Source organism: Tamandua tetradactyla, chromosome 22 (genome assembly GCF_023851605.1).
Source record: "Tamandua tetradactyla isolate mTamTet1 chromosome 22, mTamTet1.pri, whole genome shotgun sequence".
NCBI classification, from domain to species: domain Eukaryota; kingdom Metazoa; phylum Chordata; class Mammalia; order Pilosa; family Myrmecophagidae; genus Tamandua; species Tamandua tetradactyla.
The window spans coordinates 30,742,146-30,763,153 of record NC_135348.1 but is presented as its reverse complement, the minus strand read 5'-3'; the positions used below and the strand labels follow the sequence as shown (position 1 = coordinate 30,763,153).

Here is a 21,008-nt window from a genome sequence, read left to right as displayed (position 1 = left end):
ATCACATATCTCTTAAGATCAGTGCAAGTATTAAATTAAAAAATATATGTGAAGCATTAAACACAGTACCTGGTACATATTAAATGCTAAATAAACACGAGTTTCCTTCTTTCTACCCCACCCCTTTCTTAATTAGCCAGAAAGTGCAGTATGTACTATGTAACAATATATATTGGGAAACCTTAAACATGTCAATAATGATCTAGAAAGGAGACTTCAAAAAACCATTACTTTTCAATTTGTCTTAAAAGTGTGAAAATTTATCATTCTAACTGTATCTAGACTTTTTGTTTGTTTGTTTTAGTCATCCATAAGTCTGATACTCTTGCTTTGTTATACCCTTATATTTTTCTAACAGGTAACTATGTCACAACGACTTTTTCATATTTTAGAATCCTTTAGTGAAAGGTTTCAACATCTCTTACCTTGCAGTTGAAAACAAAATATCAATGAAAGGGATTGGAATAAAATGTTGAAACCTAATCAATTTCCATGCATTTTGACAAAAATTTGCAAAACTCGGGCATATAGTCTCAAGTTTCACAAATGCAACTCTCTTATTATGTATGACCCTCCAGACTTAGAAGGCTCTCAAAAAGTAAAAGAAAAGTTAGTAATTTGATCAGAGGACATGGTGATTTGGGCACGCATTTTCTTAAAAGGTCATAAAAGGTACACTAGGCAGTGTACAGAACATTGGACAAAAAAGGGAGTCACTTTAACAAGATACCAACCACGCGGATATTCAGTGAATTAGAGCAATTTTAACAGTTTTTTCTCTCCTCCAGGGCTGTTCCTCTCCCTCTCTTCCACCACAAATGTAACCAGATCACTTCCTTATTGGAGGTGGAGATGCAACAGTTTCTATGTAATTTATGTTGGGTAAAAATGGTCTTTATTCATGATTAAATGTTTCATAGCTGTGAAACAAGAGATAAGATTAAACTATTAGAAATGGTAGGAAATGCTTCTTCACATACTTCTGTACTTCAGATTCTTTAATCAATTCTTTCTGTGGATTTCCTCTGCTTCTTTTAAAATATTTCACTTTTCCCATCAAAGAAAATAAAGCAAATCCTAAACTGTTTACCAAGATTAACAAAAGAACTGCAGGTCCTCTATTTTCCTACTATGAAATAGATAGACTCTGCTTCTGTGTACAGAATAATATGCAAAAGGCAGTTGATACTTGTGTAGCAGTTGCTCAGCATATAAAGAAACCCCAGGTGCTTACAACTGTATTTCTACACCTTTATTTACAAGTTACTTTCTCTTTCTATCTGAAAGGGGTGAGATGGTGTAGGTCCAATAATTTCTTTGTTGCAGTATGCCTTCATTGTAATATGCTGTTCCTATAATGCCTATCAGAATACTGGGATTTAATTAAAATTCTAATCTAGGGCAATAATTATCAGAGAAAGTACCTTTAATTTCAACTGTGGGGAGGGAAAAAGGAGGTTTCTAAACTAAATTAGACCCACCTTCAAACTGCATCCCTAATTACTACTCTGTTCTTTCTTTTGGAGGTAAAGTTACCTCTCTATTATGCAATCCCCATCCCAACTTATATGAATCAACTATATATCAAATATATACAATGAAAAATATATACTATATATATACATAGAAAATATATATTCTCTGTGTATATATAAAAAATATATATATATAATGTATTTTAATGAGAAAACTTAGAAAGCAGTTCTGGACATTTAATAGCTATGGGACTAAATAGCACATTCATGAAAATTACATAAAATAAAAGCTAGCAATGACTTGAACAACTCATTAAAACTTACTGTTAAAATGTTTTTCTATCTAAAAATGAAGGAGTTTTTCTTTGACCTCTAATGTTCATCAAATTATTATAATACTTTGATTATACCATTAAAATTCAGCATCTTGTATAGCAAGTTTCTTGAAATAGTTTTCATTTTTTTTGGTGAAAATTCTTACCAGGCCAGAATTTATCACAGATCCTAGCATTTAATAAGGGTCAGTGTCCAATATGGGAAAGAGCATGGGATTCTAGAATTTAATGTTCAAAATAAACAAAAGTGTGTATGAATATCTATCTTCTCTAATACTATACAAGGAATCACATATCACACACTATTTTCTCATTTCCCAGACTGATTTGAAACCTTTGCTTTTTGCAGCAGATGTCATTGGGGAATTGTTTGAAGAAATCAAAGAGAAGACAAAAAAGCAAATTTAGTATATATTAATTTGCAAGACTGTACTGTTAGATGAAAATTCCCCACGGCATTCCTGCCTCTTCCACCACCATCACCATTCCTCAGCTGCGTATGCTACAGTTTGAGTGAAATGGAAGAGACGTTTTACTCATTTCTTCTTACTTAGGTCTTATGAAAAAAATCAATAGTTCCTTTGTAACAGCTAAAGGAAACAGGAATACAGATTAAGATGAAAAGATTGCCAGTGCAATAAATGACTTTTTGTAAGTCATACTGTTCTTATTTGTTACATAGACACACATATATATATATGAAGTATATATCAGAATTTATTTTTTGTTACGTGGGATTATTTATAATGTGATATGATTTTTTACTTATATATTTGATATGTGAGAATAGTTACAAAATGATAAGATCTTAAGTAGTATGTAAGCTTTAAGTTTCATTTACACCATATTACATGTTAATTTTCAAAGTGATAAAAATTAATTCCACTGCTAACCTTAAAAATTAAAATTCTTATAATTAGATTTGAGTAATTAAGTTGCATGTTATTGGAAATAGAGCCTGGTAGGGAGGAATAGGTTTCAGAAATATTTCTGAAAGAGGAATATTGGGCATTTAAATTTGTTTCCCATGAAATGTATACATAGTTGTAAATAATTTATTCCACTGCCTACATTTATTCACCATTAACATTCCTTCAAAATACCTTTTTTCCCATATATAGACACATTCAAGGGCAAGAAAGAATCAGTTAAATTGTCACTGAGTGCTGTTTTAAAAAATAATGCTATCTTAATGATTTGAGGTTATACCAAGCTGATTTTCAAAAATTTCTGAATTTAAAATATCTTGCTAAAGAATAAAAGTAAGGTTTGTATATAACAAAATAACTGTCCTGAGTTCCCAAGATCATATTTAAACATTGTAAGCTATCTATAATTTTAGGTTTTTTTACGGTGTGTGAAAGAAATACTTCGAACATTATGAATAAATTTCTTCATAGAGTGGTGCCAAATGTTGCCATAAAGGTATTATTATATATATTTGCTACATTTCTCTCTCCTTTGTTTTTGAAACAATTTATAGTTACTTCTCTATTTATCCAGGAGACCTGAAGGGATTTTAGAATGATTTGTATCCATCAGAAAGTGCCACATGTTTCTCATTTGACTTCATTTCTGTGGAAACCTGATGGTGCCTCCTGTATCGTCTTTCAGTTTCCTGAAGAAAAATAACTTTCATTATTTTGGCATGAGACACCCTTAGAATTCCCTATGCCAAGAATAATTAGAATTTCACTCTTTAGCTTTCCTCTTGCAATATATGGGCTGTCTAAAGGAGCCTGTCTGTCTGGTTCCTGATAAATGTGTCCTTGAATGAATGAAGTGAAGCAAATCTGAGTCAAACCACCTAGACCTATCCATGTGAAAGTCTAGATAAAGGTATAAAAATGCACATATTGAGACATTCATTAATTTACTTCATACCTATGCCATTTATTAAATGGAGGTGAGTGTGACAGAGTCACTTAAATGTCATGTCTATACTGAAGCAGCAAACACACCCTAAAGTACATCCAGAATATGGTAGCCATAGTGTTTTTACATTGTTTGTGTGTGTGTGTGTGTGTGTGTGCAGTTTAAAAAAAATTTTTTTTTGGAAATTATTTAAAATTTAAAGGAAAGTTTTTAAAGTAATATAGAAATAATGCAGGAAACTCTAATATATCACTGACCCAGACACCCAGATTTACCAACTTTTAACATTATGCCACATTATTTATATCATGCTATCTAGCTAGCTTATTTTTCAATACATTTAAGAGTAGGTTACATACATCATACTTCTGTAATGCTTTAACTTCTTTGTATATTTTCTAAAACTTCCTTGTATATTTCCTAAAAACAAGCATATTCAAGTATATAACCCAACTAAGTACAATTATTAAGAATTTCTAGAAATTTAACATAGATATCTAGCATACAGTCTACATTCCAATTCTTTCAATTGTCTCAGTAATGCCCTTTAGGATATTTTCTCTCACATAATTAGATACAGTCCAGGATCATGTATAGCATTCTTTTAGCATTCTCTCTGTTTGTTTTTTTTAACGCATCTTATTAAGATATATTCACATATCATATAATCATCCAAATGATACAATCATTGGTTCACAGTATCATCATATAGTTGTACATTTATCACCACAATTGATTTTTAATATTTTCATTACTACATACATTATAAAAATAAAAGTAAAAACAAACACCAAAAAGCATTCCATAACTCCTAACTCCCCCTATTATTTATTTCTTTTTCTTTTTTTTCTTACACATGTGTCCGTAAACTGGATAAAGTGACTGTCAGTTTTGAGCTTTTCACAATCACAAGGTCACCACCATAAAAGCTATATAATTATATAATCATCTTCAAGAATCAAGGCTACTAGATTACAGTGCAATGGTTTCAAGTATTTCCTTCTAGCTATTCTAAAAACTAAAAAGAGATATGTATATGATGCATAAGAATAACATTTAGAATTACTGTCAACTCTATTTGAAATCTCTCAGCCACTGACATTCTATTTTATTTCATTTCTCTTCTACTTTTTAGCTAAGAAGTCTTTCACAAAATGCTCAGCATCATTAGTTATATGGAAAATATACATCAAAACCACAAGGAGATACCACACCATATTATTTTGACTAATTGGTTGCTTAATATCCTTTCTATAATAGATGCTTTCTAGTGAGCATTAACATATATTATGAAAATCTTTGCACTTTGCACACATTTGCATATGTCCATCTCCAGCATCAGACAGTATGTACTATTTGTGTCCAACTTCTTTTGTCTGTGAAATTTTTCCATGTTGTTGCATGCACTGAGAGTTTTTTCCTTGTATATACCATAGTTTATTTATCCATTTTCCTTTTGATGGACATTTGAAATGTTTCTAAATTTTGATTATGAATAAACCTGTTGTGTCATTCTTAAAAAAAAAAAGTCTTTCTCAATCCCAACGTGGGGCATGACTCTTGGGGATTAGCCTGGCCCTGGAAGTCATGTCCCATGTTGTTAGGGAGATGTACACACCTGGGAGTCATGTCTCACATAGGAGGAAGGCAGTGAGCTCACATGCAGGATTGGCTTAGAATGAGAGGTCAAATATGAGCAACAAAAGAGACTCTTTGTCAGGTGTGACACTTAGAAATAATTATAAATAGTCTTAGCTTCTCCTTTGGAGGAATAAATTTCATGGAAGCAAATCCCAAGATGTAGGGCTTGGCCAACTAAATGGGTAGTCCCCAATACTTGTTACAATATCAGGTATTCCCCAGGTACAGAAGATTAATATTCCTACATTTTCTCCAGTCTCTCTAAGGGACTTTAAAATATGTATTTATCTTCTGCTCAGAGTACTCTGGGATGTATTGGGGTATCACTGTAACCTCTACAAACCAACAAGATCTCACTTCCTGTTCAAGATTCCATGTAATTATTGTGTTTGAATAAACTGACCATACAAGTTAAATTAGATAGTGTGCTAGAGAAAAATACTTAAAATTTGCACCAAATAAGCATCTTTTCTTTTGGTCTCACACAGAAGTTGAAGTTTTAAAATATAATCAATATAATTCTTTACCCTTTAGTCTGATTTACCTTAATCCTAACTAGATCAGCTTCATTCATATCTCCAACTGAAGTCTGATCTCTTTTTCAACTTTTTAAATAGTTGCTGTATGGAGTAATGCTGACTTTCATAGCTGCAGAACTCTAGCTCTGAGTCTCATGCACACACAGATATGCAAAGTTCCAGCAAACAACCAAGTTACACACAAGGAACTCAGCATCTCAGAATTTAGAAATAGCAGTTACAATTCAAGAAAAGATGTACCTGCTATAAGAGCTTATAATATAGAAACCTATGCAGTAAGCCTTCATCTGAGAATTTAAACTCTCAAAATCAAATCTCAGAATTTGCACATTGGAGTTGGTCCATATAGTGAGGCATTTACAATATCATTCCTGGCTTATTTCACTCAACATACATTGCTCAAGGTTCATTCACCTAGGTGCATGCCTCACACACAAAATTCCACTGCGTGTACACACCACAGTTCTGTTATCATTCATCAGTCTATGTACCCTTAGGCCACTTCCATCCATTGCAAGTCATGAATACTGCCACCATAAAAACCAGTGTGCAAATGTCAATTCAATTTCCTGCTTTTAGTTCTCCTAAGAATATACTCAGTAATGGGGTTGCAGAATCATAAGGAAAATCCTATACTTAGCCACATGCAGAACTACCACTCTGCCCTCCACAGCAACTGCACCATTCTACTTCCCTACCAAATATATCATACCACTGCCTTTTCACTTCCATGGTATCTGTTAAGAAATCTGCACATAGTCTTATTGATGTATAGGATAGATTGCTTTTCTTTCATTGCTTTCAGTATTCTCTCTTTGCTTTTGCATTTGAAGATCTAATTAGTAACTGTCTTGTAGTAGGTCTATTTAATCTATTCTGTTTTGGGTATGCTGTGCTTCTTAGATCTGTAATATAATGTCTTTCATAAGAAATGGGAAATTTTCAGTGATTATTTCCTCCATTATTCCTTTTGCTACTTTTCATTCACTTTTCCTTCTAAGATACCCTTAACATGTATATTCATATGCTTCATGTTGTCAATCAATTCTGTGAGACCACACTCATATTTTTCCATTCTTTTTCCTCCGTTTTCTTTTGTATGTAGTATTTCAGATGTCCTGTCCTCTACTATACTAATCATTTCTTCTGCCTCTTCAAATCTGTTACTGTAATTCTCCATTATGTTTTTAATCTCTCTATTGTGCCTTTCATTCCCATGATTTCTGTTATTTGCTTTTTCAAATTTTCAATTTCTTCTTTATGATCACCCAATGTCTTCATCTCTTTTGCCATACCTTCCCTGGACTAACTGATTTGATTTTTTAAATGATTTAGCATGCTGCTTTGAATATCTTTAAGTAGTTGTTTCAATTCTTGTGTCTGTTTAAAGGGTAAATCTTTTCCTTAAACTGGACCATATCTTCATTTTTCCTAGTATACTCATGACTTTTTACTGGTGTTCAGGCATCTGATTTCCTAGGTTAGTTTACTCTGGAGGTCATTTTCACTCTTTTACATAGGTCTTTCTTCTTTTTTTTTTTTTTTTTTTTTTTCTTGGTGTCAGTTTTTTTTTTTTTAATTTTTTTATTAATCAAAAAAAAGAAAAGAAATTAACACAACATTTAGAAATCATTCCATTCTACAAATGCACTCAGTAATTCTTAGTATCATCACATAGATGTATGATCATCATTTCTTAGTACATTTGCATCGATTTAGGAAAAGAACTAGCAAAACAGCAGAAAAAAATATAGAATGTTAATATAGAGAAGAGAATTAAAATAATAATACTAATAATATGTATATATATATATATATATAAAGGAAAAAGAAAAAAAACAAAAACAAAAGATACAAACACACAAACAAACAAACAAAAAACCATATTTCAGGTGCAGCTTCATTCAGTGTTCCAACCTAATTACATTACACTTAGGTATTATTGTGCTGTCCATTTTTGAGTTTTTGTATCTAGTCCTGTTGCACAGTCTGTATCCCTTCAGCTCCAATTACCCATTATCTTACCCTGTTTCTAATTCCTGCTGGTCTCTGTTACCAATGATATATTCCAAGCTGATTCTCAAATGTCGGTTCACATCAGTGGGACCTTACAGTATTTGTCCTTTAGTTTTGGGCTAGACTCACTCAGCATAATGTTCTCTAGGTCCATCCATGTTATTACATGCTTCATAAGTTTAGTCTGTCTTAAAGCTGCATAATATTCCATCGTATGTATATACCACAGTTTGTTTAGCCACTCGTCTGTTGATGAACATTTTGGCTGTTTCCATCTCTTTGCAATTGTAGATAATGCTGCTATAAACACTGGTGTGCAAATGTCCGTCTGTGTCTTTGCCCTTAAGTCCCTTGAGTAGATACTTAGCAGTGGTATTGCTGGGTCGTAATCCATTCTGCCATTCTATGTCTTTTGATTGGGAAATTCAGTTCATTAACTTTTAGTATTATTACTGTTTGGATAATATTTTCCTCTTCCATTTTGACTTTTGTATTATATATATATATCATATCTGATTTTCCTTCTTTCTACACTTTACTCCATACCTCTCTCTTCTGTCTTTTCGTATCTGACTCTAGTGCTCCCTTTAGTATTTCTTGCAGAGCTGGTCTCTTGGTCACAAATTCTCTCAGTGACTTTTTGTCTATAAATATTTTAATTTCTCCTTCATTTTTGAAGGACAATTTTGCTGGATATAGGAGTCTTGGTTGGCAGTTTTTCTCTTTTAGTAATTTAAATATATCATCCCACTGTCTTCTAGCTTCCATGGTTTCTGCTGAGAAATCTACACATAGTCTTATTGGGTTTCCCTTGTATGTGACAGATTGTTTTTCTCTTGCTGCTTTCAAGATCCTCTCTTTCTCTTTGACCTCTGACATTCTAACTAGTAAGTGTCTTGGAGAACGCCTATTTGGGTCTATTCTCTTTGGGGTGCGCTGCACTTCTTGGATCTGTAAATTTAGGTCTTTCATAAGAGTTGGGAAATTTTCAGTGATAATTTCTTCCATTAGTTTTTCTCCTCCTTTTCCCTTCTCTTCTCCTTCTGGGACACCCACAACACGTATATTTGTGCGCTTCATATTGTCATTCAGTTCCCTGATCCCCTGCTCAAGTTTTTCCATTCTTTTCCCTATAGTTTCTGTTTCTTTTTGGAATTCATATGTTCCATCCTTCAGTTCACTAATTGTAGCTTCTGCCTCTTTAGATCTACCATTGTAGGTATCCATTGTTTTTTCCATTTTTTCTTCTTTGTCCTTCACTCCCATAAGTTCTGTGATTTGTTTTTTCAGATTTTCTATTTCTTCTTTTTGTTCAGCCCATGTCTTCTTCATGTCCTCCCTCAATTTATTGATTTGGTTTTTGAAGAATTTTTCCATTTCTGTTCGTATATTCAGCATTAGTTGTTTCAGCTCCTGTATCTCATTTGAACTATTGGTTTGTTCCTTTGACTGGGCCATATCTTCAGTTTTCCGAGCGTCATCCATTATTTTCTGCTGGTGTCTGGGCATTTGATCAGATTTCCCTGGGTGTGTTACGCAGCTGGTTGAAAGCTTTTTCTGTGAAATCTCTGGGCTCTGTTTATAGGTCTTTCTTCTTGTTTGGCTTTGTTCTCTATCTGTTCTTCGGCATTTAGTTCAGCTTATTATAGACCTCTGGTATATCTCCTGTTTAACTGATCAGAATTTTTGAACTCTTTTTTTTTTTTTTTTTTTTTTGGTTCTTGCCCTGCCTATAGGGAACCTTTTTCTGAGGAGGGTCTCCCCAGATTTTCCCACACCCAGGTCTTTAAAAGGCAGGCCCAGGTCTCAGGGGGAAGGAGTAAACAATATCAAGTTTCCCTTAGGATAAGATTCCTCAGATTGTCTGACTTTTCTGTGGAGCCTCTAGACGCAGTGCTTTTCCTAGCCAGCCCAGAAGGTGGCACTCGTCAGTCCACAGCTCCCCACTGACATAAAGTGGTACAGAGCATTCAGTCCTCAGCCTGCCAGGGACATGGTAGAGACAGAGGCTGAGGTGGGAAGCAAGCTCAAGCAGTTCTGATTCCCTGCCCCTGGGGTCTGAATTCTCTGAAGGAGAGCTGCCATTTGAGCCTGGCCTTGGTTCCTTTTCTTAGGGGAGATACACCCTTTAGGGAATGATCTCTTTCACTTGTTACTTTGTCTCCCAGACCTATCTTAACTCTTCTACCCTTGCCTGGGTCATCAATGACAACTGAAAATGTCTGTAACTTTCTCTAATGAGCTACTTAGAATACTAAAGAAAAGAGAAAAGAAAAGGAGAGAGAGAGAGAGAGAGAGAGAGAGAGAGAGAGAGAGAGAGAGAGAGAGAGAGAGAGAAAGTAAAATGAAATCTTTTCAGAGCCCATCTCCCCTGCAAGGTTCTCCAGTCAAGAGCCAGAGTTAGTATTTACCTGTACGTGCCCCTGTTCTTAGGACATAGCCCTTTTCCAGTATTCTGAGTGAAACTGACTCTAGAAGCTTCCTTTTGATTTGTTTGTTTCCTTTCCTTTGTTAGTCCTATTTTCTCCCTTCCAGAAGTGACTTCAGGGTTACTTTTCTACTTTCTCTGGGTTTGTCTGTGCTTAGCGCTTATATACATTAGTCCAAATTTGTTCATTCAAACTGCAACTGGAGATTTGTTGAGCTTCCTCCCCTTGCTCCTAGTAGAGGGGGCTTCTTTTTCCTACCATCAAAATACTCCAAGTCAGCCTGTTGTGCCAGTGGGGGAAAAGCACCAGCTTCTGCAGTTTGGAAGCTTTACTTACAGTTCTGTGCAGTAATCTCAGCCTTTCCACCTATTCCAGAGTGGTATACAATAAGTGTCCATTCACGGATGTCACCAAAACAGTTGTTCTAGGCACTTTAGAAGCTACTCTCAAGGGTGAACTAAATTCCATGACTTCCTATACCACTATCTTGCCCTGCTTCTACTTTAGTTTTTACAGTTACTATCATTTCACGACAACAAAACATCTGACTGGTTTGAAACTCTTTCAAAATACAATTGCATACTGTGAAGGTGATAAAAGAGAATTCAAGGGAAACATGGCAGAAACAGATAGTGAGGAGGGGAGGACAACTTTTTCATACAAAATCACACTGAACTCCTCATCCTGCTCGACCTCATGCTACTTTTCCATCTCTACCTGTATTGTATAAGTGGCCCCTCTTCCCAGAATTATTTGTACTGTCTTTCCTTCCAAACACAATCTAATCTTTTCACTTCATTTTTTAACATTCCAAAATTTCTGAAGATTTGTCCTCCATAACGTATTTCCCAGATCTTAATTACGATACTTATCTTATTGCATTTTTATCTTAAATTTATTTTCTTACCCCTGTTACACTTGAACATTTTGAATATACGGACATTATCTTTCATTTTTATATGCATTCAATAAGGTTTGATACAGAGTTGGTACTCATAAAATGCTTAATGAATGAGTTAATGAATGAATATATGAAGAATATGACTAAACCCTATTCTATAAAACACTGAAAAGAAAGAAAATCTTTCCTCCAGTGCTAGTGTCAGAATCAACAAAAGCAAGCAAAAATCTTCCATTACCAATTCTGTTCCAACTCTTCCAAAAATTGAAGAGGGGGAAACATTACTTAACTTTTCTATGAGGTCAACATCACCACAATACCAAAGGTGCAAGAAAATAAAATGACAGACCAATTTCTCTAATGAATTTAGATGTAAAAATCCTGAAAAAAAAATACTTGCAAATCTTTTCCAAATATTGAAAGAATTATACACATGATCGACTGGGTTTTATCCTAGGTATGCAAAGGTGGTTCATCATAAGAAAATCAAGTAATATAATACACCACATTAACAAAATGAAGGAAAAAAAGCATGGTATTCTCAAATGATGTAGAGTAGAAGGAAATTTTCACATGATAAAGGGCATATATGAAAAACCCACAGCTAACATGAAATTCAATGGTGAAAGGCTGTAAACTTTCCCTTTAAGATCTGGAACAAGACAAGAATGCCCACTGTCACCACTGTTATTCGACATTGTGCTGGAAGGTTTACAGAGAGCTGTTAGGCAAGAAAAAGAAATAAAAATTTCTGAATTGTAGAAGAAGAAGTAAAACTTTCACTATTTTGCAGATAACATGATCCTATATGGGAAACTTATTGAAAAATATACAGCAGAGCCATGGAGCTAATATATGAATTCAGCAAATTGGCAGGGTACAAGATGAGCAGGCAAAAATCATTAGTAGTTCTATACATTATTAGTTAGCAAACTGAGGAAGAAATCAAGGAATAAATTCATTTACAATAGGAACTAAAAGAAACAAATATCTAGGAATACATTTAACAGAAGATATAAAGGACTTAGACATTGGTAAAAGAAATCAAAACATTGGTAAAAGAAATCAAAGAAGATCTATAAATGTAAGTGTATTCTGTGCTCATGGATTGGAAGACTAAATGCTGTTAAGATGTCAACTGTACCCAAATTGATTTATGGATTCGATATTATCCCAATCAAAATTCCAACAGCTTACTTTTCAGAAATGGAAAAGCAAATTATCAAACTTATTTGGAAGGCTAAGAGACCCCAAACAGCCAAACTTATCTTGAAAAAGAAATCCAAAGTTGGAGGTCACACACTTCCTGATTTTAAAGCATATTACAACGCTACAGTGGTCAACCAGCAACTACTAGCTTAAAGATAGATATATTGACCAATGGAATAAAATTGAAAGTTCAGAAACATCTATGGTCACTTTATACTTGGCAAGCCTGCCAAATCCAATCAACTGGGAAAGAATGGTCTCTTCAAAAAATGGTACTGGTAGAACTGGATATCCATACGCAAAATAATTTAAAAAGGAACTCTACCTCACATATCATATACAAAAAAAAATAACTCAAAGGGTTTAAAGACCTAAATATACATTATAGGACCAGAAAATTCCTGGAAGGAAATGTAAGGGAGCATTCTCAAGATCTTGTACTAGTCAAATGGTTTCTTAGACTTTAAACCCAAAGCCCAAGTAACAAAAGAAAAAAATAGATAACTGGGACTTCCTCAAAATTAACTTTTGTGTATTAAAGGACTCTGTCAAGAAAGAGGAAATATTTTCTCCCATTACTTACTGGGAGTAAATCTTTGGAAACCACATATCTGATGAGAATTTAATATCCAGAATTTTTAAAGAAATCCTATAATTTCACAATAAAAAGACAAAAAGATCCAGCTAAAAAATGAGCAAAACACTTAAACATTTCTTCAAAGACAAAAAAAGAAATGGATAAAAAGCACTTGAAAAGATTCTCAACATCACTATTAGGGAAATGCAAATAAAACCACAAGGAGAAATCATTTCACATCTACTAGAATGGCCACTATTAAAATTACAGAAAACTGCAAGTGTTAGAGAGGATGTGGAGAAATAGGAACTCTTTTAATTCATTGTTGTTGGGAATGATTAATGGTATAGCTGATGTGGAAGACAGCACAGTGATTCCTTTTGAAGATAAGTATAGAATTGCTACATGATCCAGCTATCCCTTTACTAGGCACATACCCAGAAGAACTGATACCAAGGAATCAAACAGACATTTCTACACCAATGTTCATAGTGGAATTATTCACAATTGCCAAAAGATAAAAACAACTAAGTGTTTATCAATCAATGATTGGATAAACACAATATGGCAAATACATGTGATGGAATACTATCCAGCTATAAAAAGGGGTGAAGTCTTGCATATAACAACATGGATGCACACTGAGTACATTATGTTGAGTGAACTAAGCCAGTCACAAAAGGAAAAATATTATATGATTTCACTGTTATGAACTAATTTTAATAAGCAAGATCCTAGAATTAGAATCTATAATATAGGCTGTCAGGCAATAGATTAGGGTTATGGAATGGGGTAGTGATGCCTAATTTGTAGATAATTTCTATTTCAGCCTATGATAAAGACTTGGAAATGAATTACGGTGATGGCAGCGCATTATTGTGAGTGTAATCAACAGCACTGAACAATAAAGTTGAATGTGGTTAAAAAAAGGTAACTTTAGGATATATGTATTATTAGGAAAAAACTAAAAGCTGAACATAGGATTGTAAAGCACAATGAGCTCTATTGAATATAACAGACGATAGTTAATAGAACAAGTATAAGAATGTTCTTTCAGGGGTTAAAACAAATGAACGACAAGGTGGGGATGACAGAGCGGTATATACGAAAAAACATACCTAATGTTAACAATGGTGTTGGCTGTTGTTAGGTCAGGGGACGGGTACTGCAACTGGAGCTGCAGAAGCTGCAACGCCTCCCAATTTGACTTCCGGATCCGCCCCTTCTGGATGACATAACTTCCGGAACCACCCCTTCTGGATGACATGGCTTCTGGAACCGCCCCTTCCGGACACCTGACTTCCGGAGAACCGCCCCTTCTGGATGTCGCCTAACCCATGCTTGCTTGAAAACAGCCCACACCATCACCCAGGCAGGGAGTCCCCTCTCTCCATCTTGGTTTCAGTGAATTCTGCTTGGGAGCTCAGAAATAAGCCCGCCCGCTTTAAATTTCCTGGTCTACCTTCCTTCTTTCTCACCCTTTCACCTCCTAAACCTTTCAGTTGTGTGGTCGTGTCTGGGAATCCTGAATTTTGTATGTGATTGTTTTGCGAACTCACATCATCTCTAATAATTCAGATTTGAATGGCAAATTTTAAAGAAATTCATCCCAGACATTGTTTTAATATTAAACCACCTCTCTGCAGGAAAAACTGTTCGCCATTTTATTGTGCTATTTGGTTTACAAAACTAGAGAACTTAGGTAAATTGCAAGCAAAAACTGCTGGACATGTCTGAAACAACATAACATAATGGTTGTAAAGCATTTAAATATACTTGATATATCACACCAGGGAGCCAGCAGTGAGAAATATGTAAGATTTCAATACCTGAATCTTTATGTGAGTATTGGATAACAGGGCTTTTGAAAAAGTTAAGAGCTAGAAGTAATACAATAGAAGGAATTTAGACGTAATATAATAAGAAAGGAGGAAAAATAAGAGGAAATAATGTTTGTTTAAGAAATTCAACGAAGTAGCTGTATTAGACTAAGATCAGAATAAGAAACTAAAATATAAACTTTTCTCAGTTACCCAGATATAAAATTAAAAGCGATTGCATGAAATAAGAGCTTTTCAAATAGAAGGGGAAAAAGTTTGAGGTAGGACGAAGGAGGGGAAAAAAGGCGAAGGTGAGTCAAAAGTAGCTCTGGAGTTGTGTACTTTCCATGCCATTTTAAAATAAAGGTTGGTGTTAAGGTAGGATGGGTCCATAATGGGAATTTTTCAAAAGATTATATTTCTGTGGGAAGTCAATGAAATCAGCTTTTGTCTTAATGATTTTGAGGAAGAATATATGTATACAGTTGGAGAAATTCTGATGTGAAAGTCTCAGGATAAACCATGAGTGAGAATATATGAAACAATCAGTATTTGAATGTTATAAAGCAGAGAGTAGAGAATAAAGTGAACATAAACTCAAGAAGTAAGGACTGAGAAAAACAGAAAACAAACAAAACACATAGGAGACAGAGAAAGAAGAATATCTAAGAATCATAAAAGTTTGCAAGTGTTTCCAAAGAAATATCCATGCAGAGGAGTCAGATAACTCTTCCAAATAAGCAGAGATGTTAGTCTTGAGAATTTACTGATAGTACTGGTTTGTTGAAGCTTATCACTGACTAGAGTGGTAAGGATTAAATTAAAGAAAAAATGAGAGAGAAAATTGATATTTACTCTGTGCTCAGGAGTGTTTCAGCCAAGGTGCATGCTCATTTTCTTCACATAATTTTTTTTTAAGGTAAACACTGTTTAAGTAACAGGCTGAAGGCCACGCAAATACGTACAGACTGAATCCTCTTCTAGTTCCCTATAAAAATGGATGTTGTGGTGGGGAGGGGGTGGAAGCTGGGGGAGAGGATACAGGCGCTCTGTGGCTTATCAAAGGCTTAGTCATGAAGTGTAAGAGAAAGTAAGACATGTAATACCAAGAACTGTTTCACAATCCCAAGTGAAGTTTTTGTTCTAGGCTTTTTAATTGAAGGGAAAGCCAAAGTTGGCAAACACCTGAAGGCAAGTAGACATTTATAAATTGAATTCTTGGATGAGAATAAGTAAAGTTTATTGCTCTCACAAACACAGTCTTTGAAAACCTATAGTAATAGAATAGCAAAAACTTTGAAAAGAAAGCAAAATACAAAGGTATTGCAATTCAGTTGGTGAAAAACTTTCATAGCAAGACTTGCAAAGGCTACTTCATATATAGGCAATGGAAAATCATATTGCTGAAGCATGTAAGAAAGCCAGCTCCATCAAGGATTCTATTTTTATAGGAAAAAAAGGGAAAACAGCATAAAGATGAACAAGCAATCCCTGGCTTTTGATGATAAAGCAGATGATTCTGAAAATTGTTCAAAACAATACCAGCTAAGGTTAATAGGCTTGCTGGAAGGTTGGAAGTTAGGAAGCCGGCCAATTTTATAGAGGTGTATCATAGATGATGTACTAGCAAATTCTCCAGGGTAATTTACTTTTTTTTTTTTTTTGTCAAAAGAGTGTGCACCTCACATGCCAACTCTCACTTCTTCCACCTCCCTGAAGACGTTCATGGAATAATGTTTTCTTATAGTTTATAACAGATTTGAGAATCAAAACATTTCAGTCAAAATATATTATATGGAGGAAAATTAGCATGGTATTATCAATCATTTGTTTTTTTGGAGCTTTATTAAATACTTTTGAAAAGTTAGTATTTTGTTATGAGCACAGGCTTTGAAAACACACAGGCTCAAGTCTGAATCACGATTTTGTCACTATTTTTGAAAGTTCACTTTCATTAGATATAAAGTGAGTATAATAAGACCTACAGTGTGGACTTTTTCTTATAATTGAAAGGACTTCTACACCTAATTGAATAATTACAATTCAAGTATAGAATTCATACCTATTAGAGTTAGAAAAATAATAACAGTAAAGGCAAATTGAAATGATATATGTGTTGTAAGTACCATTAAAGTACATTTTTGTAAAAGGTGAAATCTGACTCTTATAAATATAGACTAAATACATTTCAAATATGTGATTTAACTCAGTTAATAAGGGAACAAGTAAAATGTTACATCTGGCCAATGGATTACCAAAAGAGCAAGCACATACATAAGCAAACAGAAATGCTGAAATTAATATGCATGATAGATAACAAATTGGCTTCTTCTGTGGAATGGGAATAAATCAATCACACCTCTCCCTGACAAAATGCATCTCTTAACGTGTACGGACAAGAATCATTTTCATAACTATCAGTTATCTGCTATTTACAAAGTTGTAAATTGCTCAAAGACAATGAAAAACAGAGATAGCTCTGTGTGTGTGAAACGGGACTCTCAAGAATAATTTTGGTTCATAAATTTGCCAATTAACAATTTTCTGCTGACATTTTTCCTATAGGTGATCCCATAGTATCAAAGAAAGTTTATTCTCAGTCACAGAAAAAAAAAAAAGATGGTTTATAACTTTGACTTGATCACTTACAGAGGTGCACTAGAGTTTTAATAGACCATATAGGCCTCTTTGAACTGTCTTTTTCAAATCCAGAACCACAGACTATTAAACAAACCCCAAGGCCACAGAATTAACTTCTGGCTGAAGGTTTTTCTAAGGAATCTTGGATCATACTTTTAAGAGTCCTGTTATTTGCTATTCAAGAATCTCATTCTACCAGACTTAAACTGTAGTATCTGTAAATTTGAATTAATTCTTCTCTTTCAGAGATCACCAAAATTTCCCACGTTTTCTGGCTTGCCAGGAATTGATCTTCCTTGTCACCCAATAGACCAATCACCATAATCCAGGTACAAGGCAAGTTTCCTCCAAGGGCTTTGCAGGCAACTGCTCTATCACAAAGCCAAACGTTTTACCTTGAGACTAGCTCATCACACATGATTCAATGAGTATATTCTCAAACATGACTCTCCACAGGAGGCCTTGGTTACACAAGGTAAGATTCTTATGGACTCTACACACACTAGTTTATTGCCAGGAAAAGTAAGGAAAACCAGAAATCATTTCTCACTGTCTTATTTTGATGTACAAAAACAAAAACAGGGTTTACTATTTTTGTTGGTTATATAATAGCCGAACACCAAAGAGAAACTGCTTCTTTATATATGTGGGAAATGGAACATTGAAACAACATCAACAGTATTCCAAATAACCACAAAATAATTTCCCTTATCAATTCACTCAGTCCTATGTAATTAGTTTTTATTCCGTTGGATCCTGGGTTGCCCACCCATTTTAATGAATTTGACTGTTTCTGGGCTAGAAAGAGTCCTGGAAATGCTTACTCAGTCAATAAGTTATGGTTATGGTCTGAAAGTTGTCTAAATGATGTCAGCTCAGAAAATAACACTCAAGTGTAAATTCTTTAGAGAGTCAATAGCTTGAAGTGCCTGGTACAAAACTTTCCCATGAAGAAAGAAAACAAACAAACAAAAATTTCAACAAATGTTACTGCGATAACTGGATATTCACATGGAAAATAATGAAATTGACCCCTGCCATACAGCAACTCTTCACTGTTATATTGCATTAATATAAATGTATGTGTATGTATGTTCTACTTATGTATACAGGCATATGTGTGTGCATGTATATACTTTTATTTTCCTTTTTTTTAATTTGAGGAGCTGTGGGTTTATAGAATAATCATTCTTATAATACAGGAGTCCCATATACCACCCTATTATTAACACCATCCATTGTTATGGCACATTTTTTACAAAGGATAAAAGCACATTTTTATAATTGTACTGTTAACCAATATCGTCTGTGGTTCAACTTAGAGTTCACAATGCAGTTCCATGGATTTATTTATACTTTTTTCTCTTTTTTTGCATAGGCAGGCACTGGGAATCAAACCTGGGTCTCCAGCAAGTTCCATGGATTTAAAAAATATATATTCTAGTACCATACCTACAACCTAAAATTTCCCCCTTTTAATCACCTTCAATATATATAGTTCAGTCCTAGTAATTATGTTCACAGTGTGTTACCAATACAAAATGCTACTTTTAATTATGATTTTCTGAGCAGATATACAATGTAATCACAGTAGAGGTAGAGCTACTGTATGTAAAAAAGGATTAGGTGTAACTTTATTTTAAATGGTACATAAGTGAAGTTGGCATAATGGATATGGACACATGGGGCTCATTTCTGTTACCCAGTGCATGGCAGGCAATACTAGGAGTGCTAACTCTGTGTAGGAAAGAATCCTTAGAATATTACATCTGTTTTCTCAGTTACTCATATCATTAAAATCTATGAAGTAGTTGCTTTTATCATTGCCATTTATAGTTGAAAACTGAGACTTAGAGTTTAAAGGATTTTTCTGAGGTCATCAAGCTAGTAAGTGCTTAGAGCTGGGATTCAAATGTAAGTTTTCTTGGCTGCAAAGCACAGATTCCTAAATCCTGAAACTACACTAAGTAAGAAAGTATGAAAAAGTCAGGAATAGATACGAAAAGTGGGGATCAAGAAAGCCGAGGCAAAGATGGGAGGAGGTTTTTCTTTCATCATAACCACGTCTAGCTAATGATGATATTTGGCATGTGAGAAGAAAAGTTAGGGATTATGAAATTGTGTTTTCTCTCATAATTATATTATAAGGCTAGAACCTAGTTTGCAAATCATAATGGCTGTGATTCAAATAATTTCTCAAACATTATAAAAATGTGTACTTTCAGTTTGTAACAATTATTTTTCCCTAGTGATTCTTGCTTCAACAAAGTCGTTCCCATAAACAGAAATATGGTTTGCATCAGTAAATTTTCTATGCAGGTATGTATATGATAATGCATCTTATCTTTCTGGTTTTTGATCATGTATTGTGGAGTATCAAAAGAGGATGATAATCACCTAGCAAATTTCATACAAATATTTATTATTTTAATAAAAACAAGCCCATGAGATGCATACTTCCCAACATTTCATTTATTAAATCACACAGAACTGAAGTAGTGTCTAAAGGCCATTCCACAAGCAACAAAATTTACCATATATCCATATTAATATGTATGGGATTGATAAAGTGAGCCAGATTTGCATTCTACCCATAAAACTGTCAACTCACATTTCCATGATAAATCAGGAAAAGAATAATGGGGTTCTAAGGCATATGAGCGTTGCATATATTTTCTGGGTTGGCAAAGGCATTATCTTCATATGTTTGATTCAGTTGTTGTACAAGTTACATTATACCTCATATTTTAAGAGAAGATGAATATGATAATTATATCTTAAAAATACCCTGCTGGAAAATATTGCTCATTTTCACAAATCTACAGAATATGGGCCTGGAAGTTTAATTTTTAAATTCTTATTTCTTAATATATTTCAGATTTTAGTAAAACCTTTATTAAATAATCCAGTAATTAAAGAAAATATTTACGCTAAGCCTCAAAATATTAAATTGACTATCTTAGAACAGAATATAAGAAATGATCTCATAATATCCATTTTATAAAGTCAGAGAAAATAAGTGTTGTTTTCATATTTCTTACAGTTTGCACCTATACAATGAATGACCATGTGCAAACAACACCAAGTGAAAACATATATGGCTTTGGACACCATATCAACAGTTCCCAAACTGAATTTTGAACATTCCCTTCCAAAATGCCACTAGCAATCTCTCCTGGACTATGTCTACCCTCACCCTTTCTACTTGATTAGAGAAGTTATAATCCCCCCTCTGCAGTAACCTCTTAATTAGTCTCCCTTCTTTTATTTAGGCCATGCCAACACCTATCCTCAATAAAACTATTAGATGGAGATATTTTTAAAACAAATCAGATCATGTCACTTCTCTGCTAAAGTTCCTGCAACGTCTCTAAATTTACCCTGAGTAAAAGGCAAATCCTTTAAATGGTGTGCAACCCCTGCCACCTTTAAGTCAGCCCTGCGTCACCACCCTGACATCTTGTCCTACCACACCCTGGTCCCCCAAGTACCCCGTCCAGCCCCATTAGTCTCCTTCCTGTTTCTCTAAATTGCCCGTCATATACTTGCTT

At 34.2% G+C, this 21,008-nt stretch overlaps 1 long non-coding RNA gene across 4 annotated transcripts in view; it reads right to left on the bottom strand.

Moving 5' to 3' along the window:
• LOC143666321 (uncharacterized) overlaps window positions 1-14,219 on the bottom strand; it is a 247,769-nt gene extending 233,550 nt beyond the window's left edge. For all 4 annotated transcript variants that reach the window (XR_013167525.1, XR_013167523.1, XR_013167524.1 and 1 more), the window contains exon 1: window positions 14,116-14,219. This is a non-coding gene — a long non-coding RNA (uncharacterized LOC143666321). The remainder of the gene's footprint in view (window positions 1-14,115) is intronic.
• Window positions 14,220-21,008: the final 6,789 nt, after the last annotated feature.